The following is a 13588-nucleotide window of genomic DNA, read 5'->3' as shown; positions in this document are numbered from 1 at the left end:
GTTGCTTTTTAAGTTTATACGAAAGTAATTTTGTAGATTTACTCCCCGCCTCATAATATCTTTGCTTTGTGTAAATCATTTTTTTCTGGATTTCTTGAGAGAAAATGTCATTAATTTTTTCTTTAATATATTCGCAAATATTCCTCTCAATTTCCTCTTTCATCTGACCATTGAGCAAACTTGAATTTAGTCTCCACACTGTTGTTTTCTTTTCAGTCCCTGTGAATATTTTTAAAAATATTGGGCAATGATCCGATAGGTCCATAACCCCCATATAACATTCTTTTACTCTATAACGATCTTTTGAGTTAATTAAAAAATAATCGATTCGTGAATACAGAGCATGAGGAGCTGAATAATAGGTGTAATCTTTTTTGAGTGGATTTAGGTCCCGCCATATATCTAAAATCCCATGTTCTGACAATAATTTAAAAATTATTTTACCAGTAGTGGTCTTTTGTTGGGTTTTCCCTGTCGAATCTAAATTCGAATTAAGACGCTGATTTAGATCACCTCCCCCTATTAACACTCCTTCACTCTCAGTTATCACCAGCTCAAAGAGGAGTTCGAAGAAACTCCAGTCCGAGCCTGGGGGGGCATAGATATTGAGCAATGTAACCAGAACTCCCTCTAGTCTACCTATAACTATTACATATCAACCTTCCTTATCCTTTATAGTTTTAAGCATTTCGAAACTTATTCTATTGGATATTAATATACAAACCCCTCTTCTATGCCCTGACTGATATGAAGATGAAAATTCCTGATTATATCCATTTCTCTTGAGTTTTTCATGTTCTTTATCAGTCATATGGGTCTCCTGTAAATATAGCAGTTCTACACCCTCTTTTTTCATCTTGCTCAACACCTTGCCCCTCCTGATTGGACTGAGGAGACCATTAACTGGATCTGGATATGGATCTGGATCATTATTATGACCATTAACTGGATCTGGATCATTATTATGAGGCTACTTTTATATGAGTACTCTGTGATGCCATTCTATGTTACATAATGTAAATATTGTTATTCCTTTCACCCTATGTGCTACATAAAACAAACATTTGGAACAGTAATGAATACAGAAGAACAACTTTGAACTAAGTATACTCAAGACTTCCAAACATGAGGTCCAAAAGGAGACCTTTGTAGAGCAAAGTACCAGCTCTGAGGGATAACCCCTAACCCCGTAGGGTAGGGGGCCCTTGTGACCATATTTGGCCCTGTTCATTCCTCCCACTTTTTGTCCACTTTGAAATAAACATAAACTCCCCGACTGATAAATTAACTAAATAGAGGAAGGCTCCCTCTCTGTTGTAAACAAATACACAGTCATTTTCAACATAATTTCCATAACACCACACTGTTGTCTTGATGAGAGAAGGTCCTATTGGTCCAGTGGCTTACTGGTCCTCTTCCCCCGCTCTTCTGTAGTTGAAGGCTTGCAGTTTCTCCTTATATCCCAAAGATGCTGCCTGGTCCGGTTTGTCCCCTCCTCGAGCAGAGCGCCACATCAGATGAGACAGCCTCTCCAGGGGGTCATCCACGGGTCTGATGATCCGGACCTGGAGACCCCTCGCCACCATATCCTTAGTTGCCTCTGCTGCCGTGGTATACAAGCGAGTTTCATCTTCATAGAAAACGTGAAGCTTCGCGGGAAAGGGCGTCTGGAATCTGATTTTTTTCTCTCTCAGCACTCGCTTTGCTTCAGCGTATTCCTTTCTCCTTTTCATGACTTCGGGTGCATAATCATGATCCATGTACACCCGTTGCTTCTCAAACATGAAGCCTCTCATTCCCCACGCCTTCTTTATGATTTCCTCTTTACATTTGTAACTTGACAGCTTCACAATAATCAAGCGTGGAGGGGCATCTGTGGGGGGACGTGGTCCAAGTGCTCTGTGTGCTCTCTCCACTCGGAGTGCAAATGTCGGTGGCAGCTCGAGTTTTTCCCGGAGTAAAGTTTCCTCAGCCCGTTCTCTGATGTTGTGCAGACGTATATTTTCGCGTATGCCCTGTCCATCCTGGTCCACCAACCGCTCCTCCAGCCTTCTCTGGATCTTGATCAGCTCACATGTCGCTTGCTCAATGCACTGGACTCGGTCCTCAGTCCCTTCAATACGTCTTTCTGCTTCATCAATTCTGCTATTGGCCGTTTTTATTTCTGCCCTGATATCTTTCAGATTTTCCACTGTTTCACGGCGAAATTCCCTAATTTCACGCAGAACAGTCTCCAGCTCTGACATTTTCCTGGGTTCGGGGTACCTGTGCACTGCCCGTTCCTCCTCCGCATGTACCACTGTTAGCTCGGTTAGCTCTGGTGTTAGCTTACCCCGCTCTTCTTTGTCCGTGTGTATCTCAGTGATTCTAGAAGATTTTTTCGTCTTTCCTCTTGTCATTATCAAAAGCCCATTTATGCCTTGATATTTTAGGGATTACACGGCAAAATTCACCACTCAGGGCTTCACCCAACTTAAAAGTCGGGGAGCAATGTTTTTACACTGCTGCTATCATCGAGTCCCGACCGGAAGTTCCACTTATTTTCCCTTTCATATGGCTAGCATACTGGTACAGTTTTGTTTTACGGTTTTTACTCTTTTAATTCATGTTATTAGTAATTGGAGCGGGCTGCGGCCTCAACTTCACCTAAATTCTGGGTCTTTTAGTGAAGCTTAGGGCTAGCAGCCGGCGATCACCTTAGTATTTCTTCTGTTTTTCTTGTTGATTAATGCTGGCAAATTATATAGTATTTTTTTGTCTTTCTGATGTCTGATTCTGTTTTTTCTGTTTAAGGCGCAGCTCCATCCAGAGATGGGAGTTGTGTTTGTGTTGGCGACCCTCCTGTCCTGTGCACCAACAGCAATTCTTGCACTATATTTGTCCGTGAATTGTTCTGTGAATTATTTCTGTAATTTATGTTTTTAGCATGGCCCAAGCAGAGGGTCACCCCTTTGAGTCTGGTCTGCTTGAGATTTCTTATTCAGAGGGAGTTTTTCCTTACCACTGTTGCTCTGGGGATTGGTAAGGTTAGACCTTACCTGTGTGAAGCGCCTTGAGGCAACTCTGTTGTGATTTGGCGCTGTATGAAGGAAAATAAAAAATTCCCAGTACCTGCACTGGCCACACAGCCCCACAGCATGATAGAACCACCTCCCAATTTTACTGTAGGTAGCAAACATTTTTCTTGGAATGCTGTGTTCTTTTTCAGCCATGCATAACAAGGGGCGGTATGCCCCTTGTTATGTCCAAATAACTCAATTTTAGTTTAATCAGTCCACAGCACCTTATTCCAAAATGAAGTTGGCTTGTCCAAATGTGCTTTAGCATACCTCAAACAACTCTGTTTGTGGCATGTACACAGAAAAGGCTTGCATTACAGCATCATACAGCATCTGTTTGTGCAAAGTGTGCTGTATAGTTGAACAATGCACAGAGACACTATCTGCAGACACTATCTCATGTTATAGGTCTTTGGAGCTGGTCTGTGGGTTGACTATGACTGTTCTCATCATCCTTCGCTTCAGCTTATCTGAGACTTTTCTTGACCTGCCACTTTGGACTTTAACTAGTACTGTGCCAGTGGTCTTCCATTTCCTCACTACGAGGTCTGTTAGAAAAGTATCCGACCTTATTATTTTTTTCAAAAACCATATGGATTTGAATCACGTGTGATTACATCAGACATGCTTGAACCCTCGTGGGCATGTGAGAGTTTTTTCACGCCTGTCGGTTACGTCATTCGCCTGTGGGCAGTCTTTGCGTGAGGAGTGGCCCACACTCTCGTCGTTTTTTTTCATTGTTTAGGAATGGCTCAGAGACTGCTGCTTTGTTTGATAAAAATTTTTTCAAAAACTGTAAGGCACAACTGAGTGGACACCATTCGATAAATTCAGCTGGTTTTCGGTGAAAATTTTAACGGCTGATGAGAGATTTTGGTGTCTAAGTGTCGCTTTAAGGACGGCCCACGGCGCCTGACGGCGATCTGCGCTCCGAGACGGCGTCGTCTCGCTGTTTCAAGCTGAAAACTTCCACATTTCAGGCTCTGTTCACCCAGGTCGTCGTCAGAGAACAGAGAAGTTTCAGAAGAGGTCGGCATGAGGAGTTTATGTGGACATTCCACTGTTAAAGGAGATTTTGTAATGAAAGAACGTGCGGGCAGATTCGCATGTCGGGCCGGACCCGACCGCGGGGGGTCGCGACAGGAAAAACACCTCCATTGGAAACCTTAACGGACAAGTTGGAACATGCCCAGCTGTTAAACAATTTCTCAGATCCTCACTTGTTGAAAGCCATCAAAAGCCGCCTGAATTTTACAAATGGTTTTCAACAAGGAGGTGTTTTTCCTGTCGCGGCGCAGACGGATTTGCGGCGTCATCACGGAATTGACTCGGCGAATTTGCCCGTACGTTCTTTCATTACAAAATCTCCTTTAACAGTGGAATGTCCGCATAAACTCCTCATGCCGACTTCTTCTGAAACATCTCTGTTCTCTGACGACGTCCTGGGTGAACAGAGCATTAAATTAAGAAGTTTTCAACTTGAAACAGCCAGACGGACGCCACCTCCGACCGCGCCGCGCAGATCCGCTTTGTGAGCTGTCCTTAAAGCGAAAGAAACTCCACAACCTGTCATCAGCCGTTAAACTTTTCACCGAAAACCAGCAGAATTTCTCGAATAATGTCCACTCGGATATCCCTCACAGGTCCTGAAAAAATTTTGATAAAGCAGCGTGCGTTGTCTCCAGCAGCGTCTCAGACAAAGGATTTCAGCCGAGAGGGCTGGACCAGTGCTCACTCAAAGCCTGCCCACAGGCGAATGATGTCACCAACACGCGTGAAAAAACTTACGCATGCGCACGAGGGTTCAAGCATGTCTGGTGTAATCGCACGTGATTCAAATCCATATAGTTTTTTTTTTTTATAAAACTGCCGGTTAGTTTTCTAATACACCTCATATGTTCCTCACTGTGGAAACTGACAGCTGAAATCTCTAAAATAGCGTTTTGTATCTAAACCATGATGTTGAACAATCTTTGTTTTCAGGTCATTTGAGAGTTGTTTAGAGGCTCCCATGTTGCCACTCAAAAGCGATGCAAAGAGGGGAAACATTTGCAAATAGCCACCTTAAATACCCTTTCTCATGATCGGATTCACCTGTGTAAGGAGGTCAAGGGTCAGTGACCTTACCAAACCAATTTTGTGTCCCAATAATATCTGCTAAATGTATTCATATCAATAAAATGACAAGGGTGCCCAAATTTACACTCAACAAAAATATAAATGCAACACTTTTGGTTTTGCTCCCATTTTGTACGAGATGAACTCAAAGATCTAAAACTTTTACCACATACACAATATCACCATTTCCCTCAAATATTGTTCACAAACCAGTCTAAATCTGTGATAGTGAGCACTTCTCCTTTGCTGAGATAATCCATCCCACCTCACAGGTGTGCCATACCAAGATGCTGATTAGACACCATTAGTGCACAGGTGTGCCTTAGACTGTCCACAATAAAAGGCCACTCTGAAAGGTGCAGTTTTGTTTTATTGGGGCGGGATACCAGTCAGTATCTGGTGTGACCACCATTTGCCTTATGCAGTGCAACACATCTCCTTCGCATAGAGTTGATCAGGTTGTCAATTGTGGCCTGTGGAATGTTGGTCCACTCCTCTTCAATGGCTGTGCGAAGTTGCTGGATATTGGCAGGAACTGGTACACACTGTCGTATACGCCGGTCCAGAGCATCCCAAACATGCTCAATGGGTGACATGTCCGGTGAGTATGCCAGCCATGCAAGAACTGGGACATTTTCAGCTTCCAAGAATTGTGTACAGATCCTTGCAACATGGGGCCGTGCATTATCCTGCTGCAACATGAGGTGATGTTCTTGGATGTATGGCACAACAATGGGCTTCAGGATCTCGTCACGGTATCTCTGTGCATTCAAAATGCCATCAATAAAATGCACCTGTGTTCTTCGTCCATAACAGACGCCTGCCCATACCATAACCCCACCTACACCATGGGCCACTCGATCCACAACATTGACATCAGAAAACCGCTCACCCACACGACGCCACACACACTGTCTGCCATCTCCCTGGACAGTGTGAACTGGGATTCATGCGTGTAGAGAACACCTCTCCAACGTGCCAAACGCCAGCGAATGTGAGCATTTGCCCACTCAAGTCGGTTACGACGATGAACTGGAGTCAGGTCGAGACCCCGATGAGGACAACGAGCATGCAGATGAGCTTCCCTGAGACGGTTTCTGACAGTTTGTGCAGAAATTCTTTGGTTATGCAAACCGATTGTTTCAGCAACTGTCCGAGTGGCTGGTCTCAGACGATCTTGGAGGTGAACATGCTGGATGTGGAGGTCCTGGGCTGGTGTGGTTACACATGGTCTGCGGTTTGTGAGGCTGGTTGGATGTACTGCCAAATTCTCTGAAACGCCTTTGGAGATGGCTTATGGTAGAGAAATGAACATTCAATACACGAGCAACAGCTCTGGTTGACATTCCTGCTGTCAGCATGCCAATTGCACGCTCCCTCAAATCTTGCGACATCTGTGGCATTGTGCTGTGTGATAAAACTGCACCTTTCAGAGTGGCCTTTTATTGTGGGCAGTCTAAGGCACACCTGTGCACTAATCATGGTGTCTAATCAGCATCTTGATATGGCACACCTGTGAGGTGGGATGGATTATCTCAGCAAAGGAGAAGTGCTCACTATCACAGATTTAGACTGGTTTGTGAACGATATTTGAGGGAAATGGTGATATTGTGTATGTGGAAAAAGTTTTAGATCTTTGAGTTCATCTCATACAATATGGGAACAAAACCAAAAGTGTTGCGTTTATATTTTTGTTGAGTGTATGTACCTGCCTAATTTTGTTTAAATAATTATTGCACAATTTCTGTAAATACTAGAAACTTCGTTTCACTTCTCAAATATCACTGTTTGTCTGCTACATGATATATATTTAACTGAAATTTCTGATCCAGACAACCAATGATTTATAAAGGAAACTCATGAAATTATCAGGGGTGCCCAAACTTTTGCATACAACTGTAATTTCACTGTCTTTTCTTGCCTTCCACACAAAGCTACAAACTGTCTGGTGACCGAACTCCTGCTTTATACATGTTGATGCCTTTTCATGCCCCATGTCTGGCAGCAGATGTTAACACGCCGAGGTGCAACTCATATTTGATCCAGACATTAAAGGTCTCTTTCATGCTCTCCTGTTCTCGATCATATATAAATGATCAATGGTTCAACGGTACAAATCAAAGCCTTTCGCCTGAGTCTCACTGTCTTTTGTTGACAAAACAAAGCGTTTCCTACTTCACCATTTATCAACTTGTATAAATGCTGTAAAATATAGTCTGTTCACGTCTAAGCTTGATCTGGTGGTTGGCTCTCACTGCGGTATTGTATCACTTCCTGTTCCGGAGCACAGCGGTGTTTTGCTGTATCTGTTAGCTGTTTAATCTGCGCACCAGTTTGAGCACCGAGAAGACGATCAAACTTGACTATCTAGAGGAAGTAAAAGTTGTAACAAGGTTTCCGTAGGTGAACCTGCGGAAGGATCATTCGGATCATAATTATAGGCCAATCTCCAACCTTCCTTTTCTCTCAAAAATTCTTGAAAGGGTAGTTGTAAAACAGCTAACTGATCATCTGCAGAGGAATGGTCTATTTGAAGAGTTTGTCAGGTTTTAGAATTCATCATAGTACAGAAACAGCATTAGTGAAGGTTACAAATGATCTTCTTATGGCCTCAGACAGTGGACTCATCTCTGTGCTTGTTCTGTTAGACCTCAGTGCTGCTTTTGATACTGTTGACCATAAAATTTTATTACAGAGATTAGAGCATGCCATAGGTATTAAAGGCACTGCGCTGCGGTGGTTTGAATCATATTTGTCTAATAGATTACAATTTGTTCATGTAAATGGGGAATCTTCTTCACAGACTAAGGTTAATTATGGAGTTCCACAAGGTTCTGTGCTAGGACCAATTTTATTCACTTTATACATGCTTCCCTTAGGCAGTATTATTAGACGGCATTGCTTAAATTTTCATTGTTACGCAGATGATACCCAGATCCTTACTCTGGATGGCATTACCCTGACCTCTAGTAATACTGTGAGAAATCTTGGAGTCATTTTTGATCAGGATATGTCATTCAAAGCGCATATTAAACAAATATGTAGGACTGCTTTTTTGCATTTACGCAATATCTCTAAAATTAGAAAGGTCTTGTCTCAGAGTGATGCTGAAAAACTAATTCATGCATTTATTTCCTCTAGGCTGGACTATTGTAATTCATTATTATCAGGTTGTCCTAAAAGTTCCCTGAAAAGCCTTCAGTTAATTCAAAATGCTGCAGCTAGAGTACTAACGGGGACTAGAAGGAGAGAGCATATCTCACCCATATTGGCCTCGCTTCATTGGCTTCCTGTTAATTCTAGAATAGAATTTTAGAGGGAGTTTTTCCTTACCACTATCACCTGGGTGCTTGCTCTAAGCGTTGGTAAAGTTATACCTTACTTGTGTTGTTGTGATTTGGCGCTATATCAGTGAAAATAAATTTAAATTGATTAAAAGACTGGCCGTTTATTTTTTCAAACTGTGCTCAGACCTGGCGCCTAAATGAGGCAGGGCATTATTCGAGGCTGGTGATTATCATCAAAATGCTGCTTGCTCCCTGCACTGTAATATAAGTTTCACACATACAAGGGCTGTCAATAAAGTATAGGTCCTTTTTATTTTTTTCAAAAACTATATGGATTTCATTCATATGTTTTTACGTCAGACATGCTTGAACCCTCGTGCGCATGCGTGAGTTTTTCCATGCCTGTCGGTGACGTCATTCGCCTTGTGAGCACTCCTTGTGGGAGGAGTCGTCCAGCCCCTCGTCGGAATTCCTTTGTCTGAGAAGTTGCTGAGAGACTGGCGCTTTGTTTGATCAAAATTTTTTGTAAACCTGTGAGACACATCGAAGTGGACACGGTTCGAAAAATTAAGCTGGTTTTCAGTGAAAATTTTAACGGCTGATGAGAGATTTTGAGGTGATACTGTCGCTTTAAGGACTTCCCACGGTGCGAGACGTCACGCAGCGGTCCCAGGCGCCGTCGTCAGCCTGTTTCAAGCTGAAAACCTCCACATTTCAGGCTCTATTGATCCAGGACGTCGTGAGAGAACAGAGAAGTTTCAGAAGAAGTCGGTTTCAGCATTTTATCCGGATATTCCACTGTTAAAGATTTTTTTTAATGAAAGACGTGCGGACGGATTGCAGCGTCGGCTCGCAGCCGCCGCGACGCTCCGCCACTGGAAAATCCCTGGGTGTGGTGAACCAAAGACAACAGCTTTAGATCAGCCTTCTGCTTGGCTGTGAACCCTCTCCGTAGCCTGATGTGCACCTGCTAAACAACAGAAACTGCAAGAGCTGACTTGTCACTTTTATGATTTCACTCCTTCCTCTCCCATCACATTATAAAGGTTTTTGCAGTATGCCTGCTGATCATGTATCAAATACGTTTGGCAGAAGAGTCATCAAATTTGACCAACTTCACAAGGAGCCAGAAAAAGACACTTAAATGACCTGCAATTTATGGAGGAAAATTGTACGTACCATATCATTGGTTCAGAGGTTGACGATTGTATAAAGTGGAGCTCATTGAGGGACAAATAATAATAATAAAAAAAGCTGCTGTTCCTGCTGCAAATTCCATAAAGATGCAACAGAGAACTCTAAAAGTGTCACATGCACATCAACATCATTGCATGGCCAGAGTTGCAGAAGCATAAATCGGGCTTTAGGATTTTAAGGTACCACTCTGTAGCTGACTTAGAAAAAAAACAGATTTTGTCCATTTTCTACATATAAGAGTTTGATTATAACTGACAAAATTCGCTGGTCCACTTGAATCCATTGTATGCAAGTTTTACTCTGTAAGGATGTTCATTCAGTTGTTTAATTTTGTAGAAAAAAAGCAGATCACAGACACAAAACTAAAGTCATTTCAAATGGCAACTTTCTGGCTTTAAGAAATACTATAAGAAATCAGGAAAATTGTGGCAGTCAGTAACGGTTACTTTTTTAGACCAAGCAGAGGGGAAAAAATATGGACTCACTCAATTCTGAGGAATAAATTATGGAATCACCCTGTAAATTTTCATCCCAAAAACTAACACCTGCATCAAATCAGATATGCTCATTAGTCTGCATCTAAAAAGGAGTGATCACACCTTGGAGCTGTTGCACCAAGTGGACTGACATGAATCATGGCTTCAACATGAGAGATATCAATTGAAACAAAGGAGAGGATTATCAAACTCTTAAAAGAGGGTAAATCATCAAAAGCGTCAAGACAGAAAACTTAAATATGTCTCAAAAATCAAAAATGCACAACAAAACAAATGAGGAACAAATGGGAGGAAACTGGAGTCAACGTGTGACCGAACTGTAAGAAACCGCCTAAAGGAAATGGGATTTACATACAGAAAAGCTAAACGAAAGCCATCATTAACACCTAAACAGAAAAAAACAAGGTTACAATGGGCTAAGGAAAAGCAATCGTGGACTGTGGATGACTGGATGAAAGTCATATTCAGTGATGAATCTCGAATCTGCATTGGGCAAGGTGATGATGCTGGAACTTTTGTTTGGTGCCGTTCCAATGAGATTTATAAAGATGACTGCCTGAAGAGAACATGTAAATTTCCACAGTCATTGATGATATGGGGCTGCATGTCAGGTAAAGGCACTGAGGAGATGGCTGTCATTACATCATCAATAAATGCACAAGTTTACATTGATATTTTGGACACTTTTCTTATCCCATCAATTGAAAGGATGTTTGGGGATGATGAAATCATTTTTCAAGATGATAATGCATCTTGCCATAGAGCAAAAACTGTGAAAACATTCCTTGCAAAAAGACACATAGGGTCAATGTCATGGCCTGCAAATAGTCCGGATCTTAGTCCAATTGAAAATCTTTGGTAGAAGTTGAAGAAAATGGTCCATGACAAGGCTCCAACCTGCAAAGCTGATCTGGCAACAGCAATCAGAGAAAGTTGGAGCCAGATTGATGAAGAGTACTGTTTGTCACTCATTAAGTCCATGCCTCAGAGACTGCAAGCTGTTATAAAAGCCAGAGGTGGTGCAACAAAATACTAGTGATGTGTTCGAGCATTCTTTTGTTTTTCATGATTCCATAATTTATTCCTCAGAATTGAGTGATTACATATTTTTTTCCCTCTGCTTGGTCTAAAAAAAGTAACCGTTACTGACTGCCACAATTTTTTTTTCTGATTTCTTATAGTGTTTCTTAAAGATAGAAAGTTGCCATTTGAAATGACTTTAGTTTTGTGTCATGTCTGTGATCTGCTATTTTTCTACAAAATTAAACAACTGAATGAACATCCTCCGAGGCCGGTGATTCCATAATTTTTGCCAGGGGTTGTACACTGTCTCAGTCCATCCAGCTGTAAATGGGTACCTACCTTGGGGAAGGAACCTCAAGGCAGGGGGTTGCTGTGGCTTGACAGTATGGAATATGAATATATATAAATACACTTGAGACTGTTGCTAACAGACTAAGTAGTTTGCATATTACCCTTCTAACCATGCAACCATCTGTATACATCAATTTACTTTAACTACCCTGTGCTTCACTGGTGAACAAGGGTATTGTAATCAGTCCTGTACATCTCTCTGGTTGACAGATTTTCAACAAACTTGGTGGGAAATTATGAATATTACTTTGGCAACTATTTCAAAATGATTACCTTTTGGAGAGGATAGGACAACAAAACCATGGTGGTAAATAAAATATGTTAATCTCTGCAATCAGTAGGGCTAGAGAGATAAGTTCCTATTGATAAGCAAAATATTTGTTTGACTGGTAACATGAATTATTGGACACATCCCAGTGTGCAGCGCGGACAGAGGTTTCATTATTTTTTTGTTCACTATTCCTTGCCCATTTCAAGCTGATTCAATAAAACAGAAGGGAACCCAATTTGAATATAGTTGCATGTTTAAAATGGTTGCAAGTCACCTAACAGATTTGATAGTTCTACATATATTAGGACTCAAAATAGATATTATGGTGCTGTTATAACCTACCAGACACTTATATTTTTACATACCCATTGTGTTAAAAAAGAAAAATTGGTCATTGCTTCTTCACGATCAAGTCTTTTCAATATAAGTTGTGTTTCATGAGAAAACCTTTTTGAAAAAATAATTTTGACATGTTATGGAGAAAAAGCTGTTAAAATTGGGGTGTGTGCACCTTTTTTTGCTGGCCAGGAGCTGGCAAGATTTCCATCCTTAACCATCTTTATTTGCTTCTTTCAATGTTTCTGAATAGAACTTGAATTAAACAAGACAATAACACCCCTTGTGTCAACCATGACATCTTAGGATGAACTGTGGATTTATTGCATGTGCAAATTCTTGCAATAAGCAAATCAGGTGCAACAGGAATAGAGTCTAAAATTCAATAAAGATGATGCTACATCATAAGGGGGAATTTGTGTGCGCATGCATGTACCTGTGAGCCATTTTAGTTTCTGAATGTGCAAGAGGGTGTGTTTGTTTCTGTAAGTTACTCATTGAGGCTGCTGTGGCCACACATGATACTGATGAAAATTGGATTATCATTTGAACCTAGTGTCGGCTGAAAGGGTTGTGTTCAGTGGTTGGTCCGGGTCACTGACTTCTGCCACCAGACGAACCTCACCCAGAATGCTTTGTGGACAAACTGACACCGGAAAAACTGTCACCCAAAATGAAAACACAGTGACATCCTCAATTTCTCTACAACAGCAGACATTCAACTTTTAACTGTGGTTACTATTTACAATAGAAGGATCTTCATACATTATTCTTCATCTTTCCATTTTTTTTGTTTGTTTTTGTCATTGCTTCTTCACGATCAGGTCTTTTTCATACACATTTTGTCCTTTCTGTATTTACAGACTATTTTCAGTATTTACAGTATAAATTACTTCACAGTCTATTGAGAAAATAAATAACTTAAATACAACAGCCGTGGCTTTTGCAGTGTCCTTTCCATGAGGATGAAGGGGAGAACAAAGGGTTCCTCAGAAATGGTTTAGAATTGTTTGAAGCTCTCTTTCAGCAGACAAACACACAGTGAACAGGTGGTGGAGACGATGCACAGGGAACAAACATTCTCACAGTAGCATGTGGTGAGAAACACAACCTAAAAAGCAAATACAGTAAATCTCTATATACCATCATTCAACAATCATTTTTCCTTTGAAAGACTCGTCAGCATATTTATTAAAACAAACAGTGCCCAATAAAGCTGACACATGGCCTTTAAAAACCACTGTTGAGACTGTAAACATACATGCACCTTGGCCAAAAACCTTCAGTCAATTACTCTCCAAACCTACACATTGCATTTTACCACTTAATTCATTCATAACATCTACTTTGTTTCAATAGGTTTTTATTCAAAATAAGGATTAAGAGTATTTTTGAAATAAATGAACTAATATTTGTTTAAATTTATATAATTATTTTTGTTCAAGTCAG

This window comes from Thalassophryne amazonica, chromosome 4 (assembly GCF_902500255.1).
Source record: "Thalassophryne amazonica chromosome 4, fThaAma1.1, whole genome shotgun sequence".
Taxonomy (NCBI): Eukaryota; Metazoa; Chordata; class Actinopteri; order Batrachoidiformes; family Batrachoididae; genus Thalassophryne; species Thalassophryne amazonica.
Note: the sequence above shows the minus strand (reverse complement) of the source record.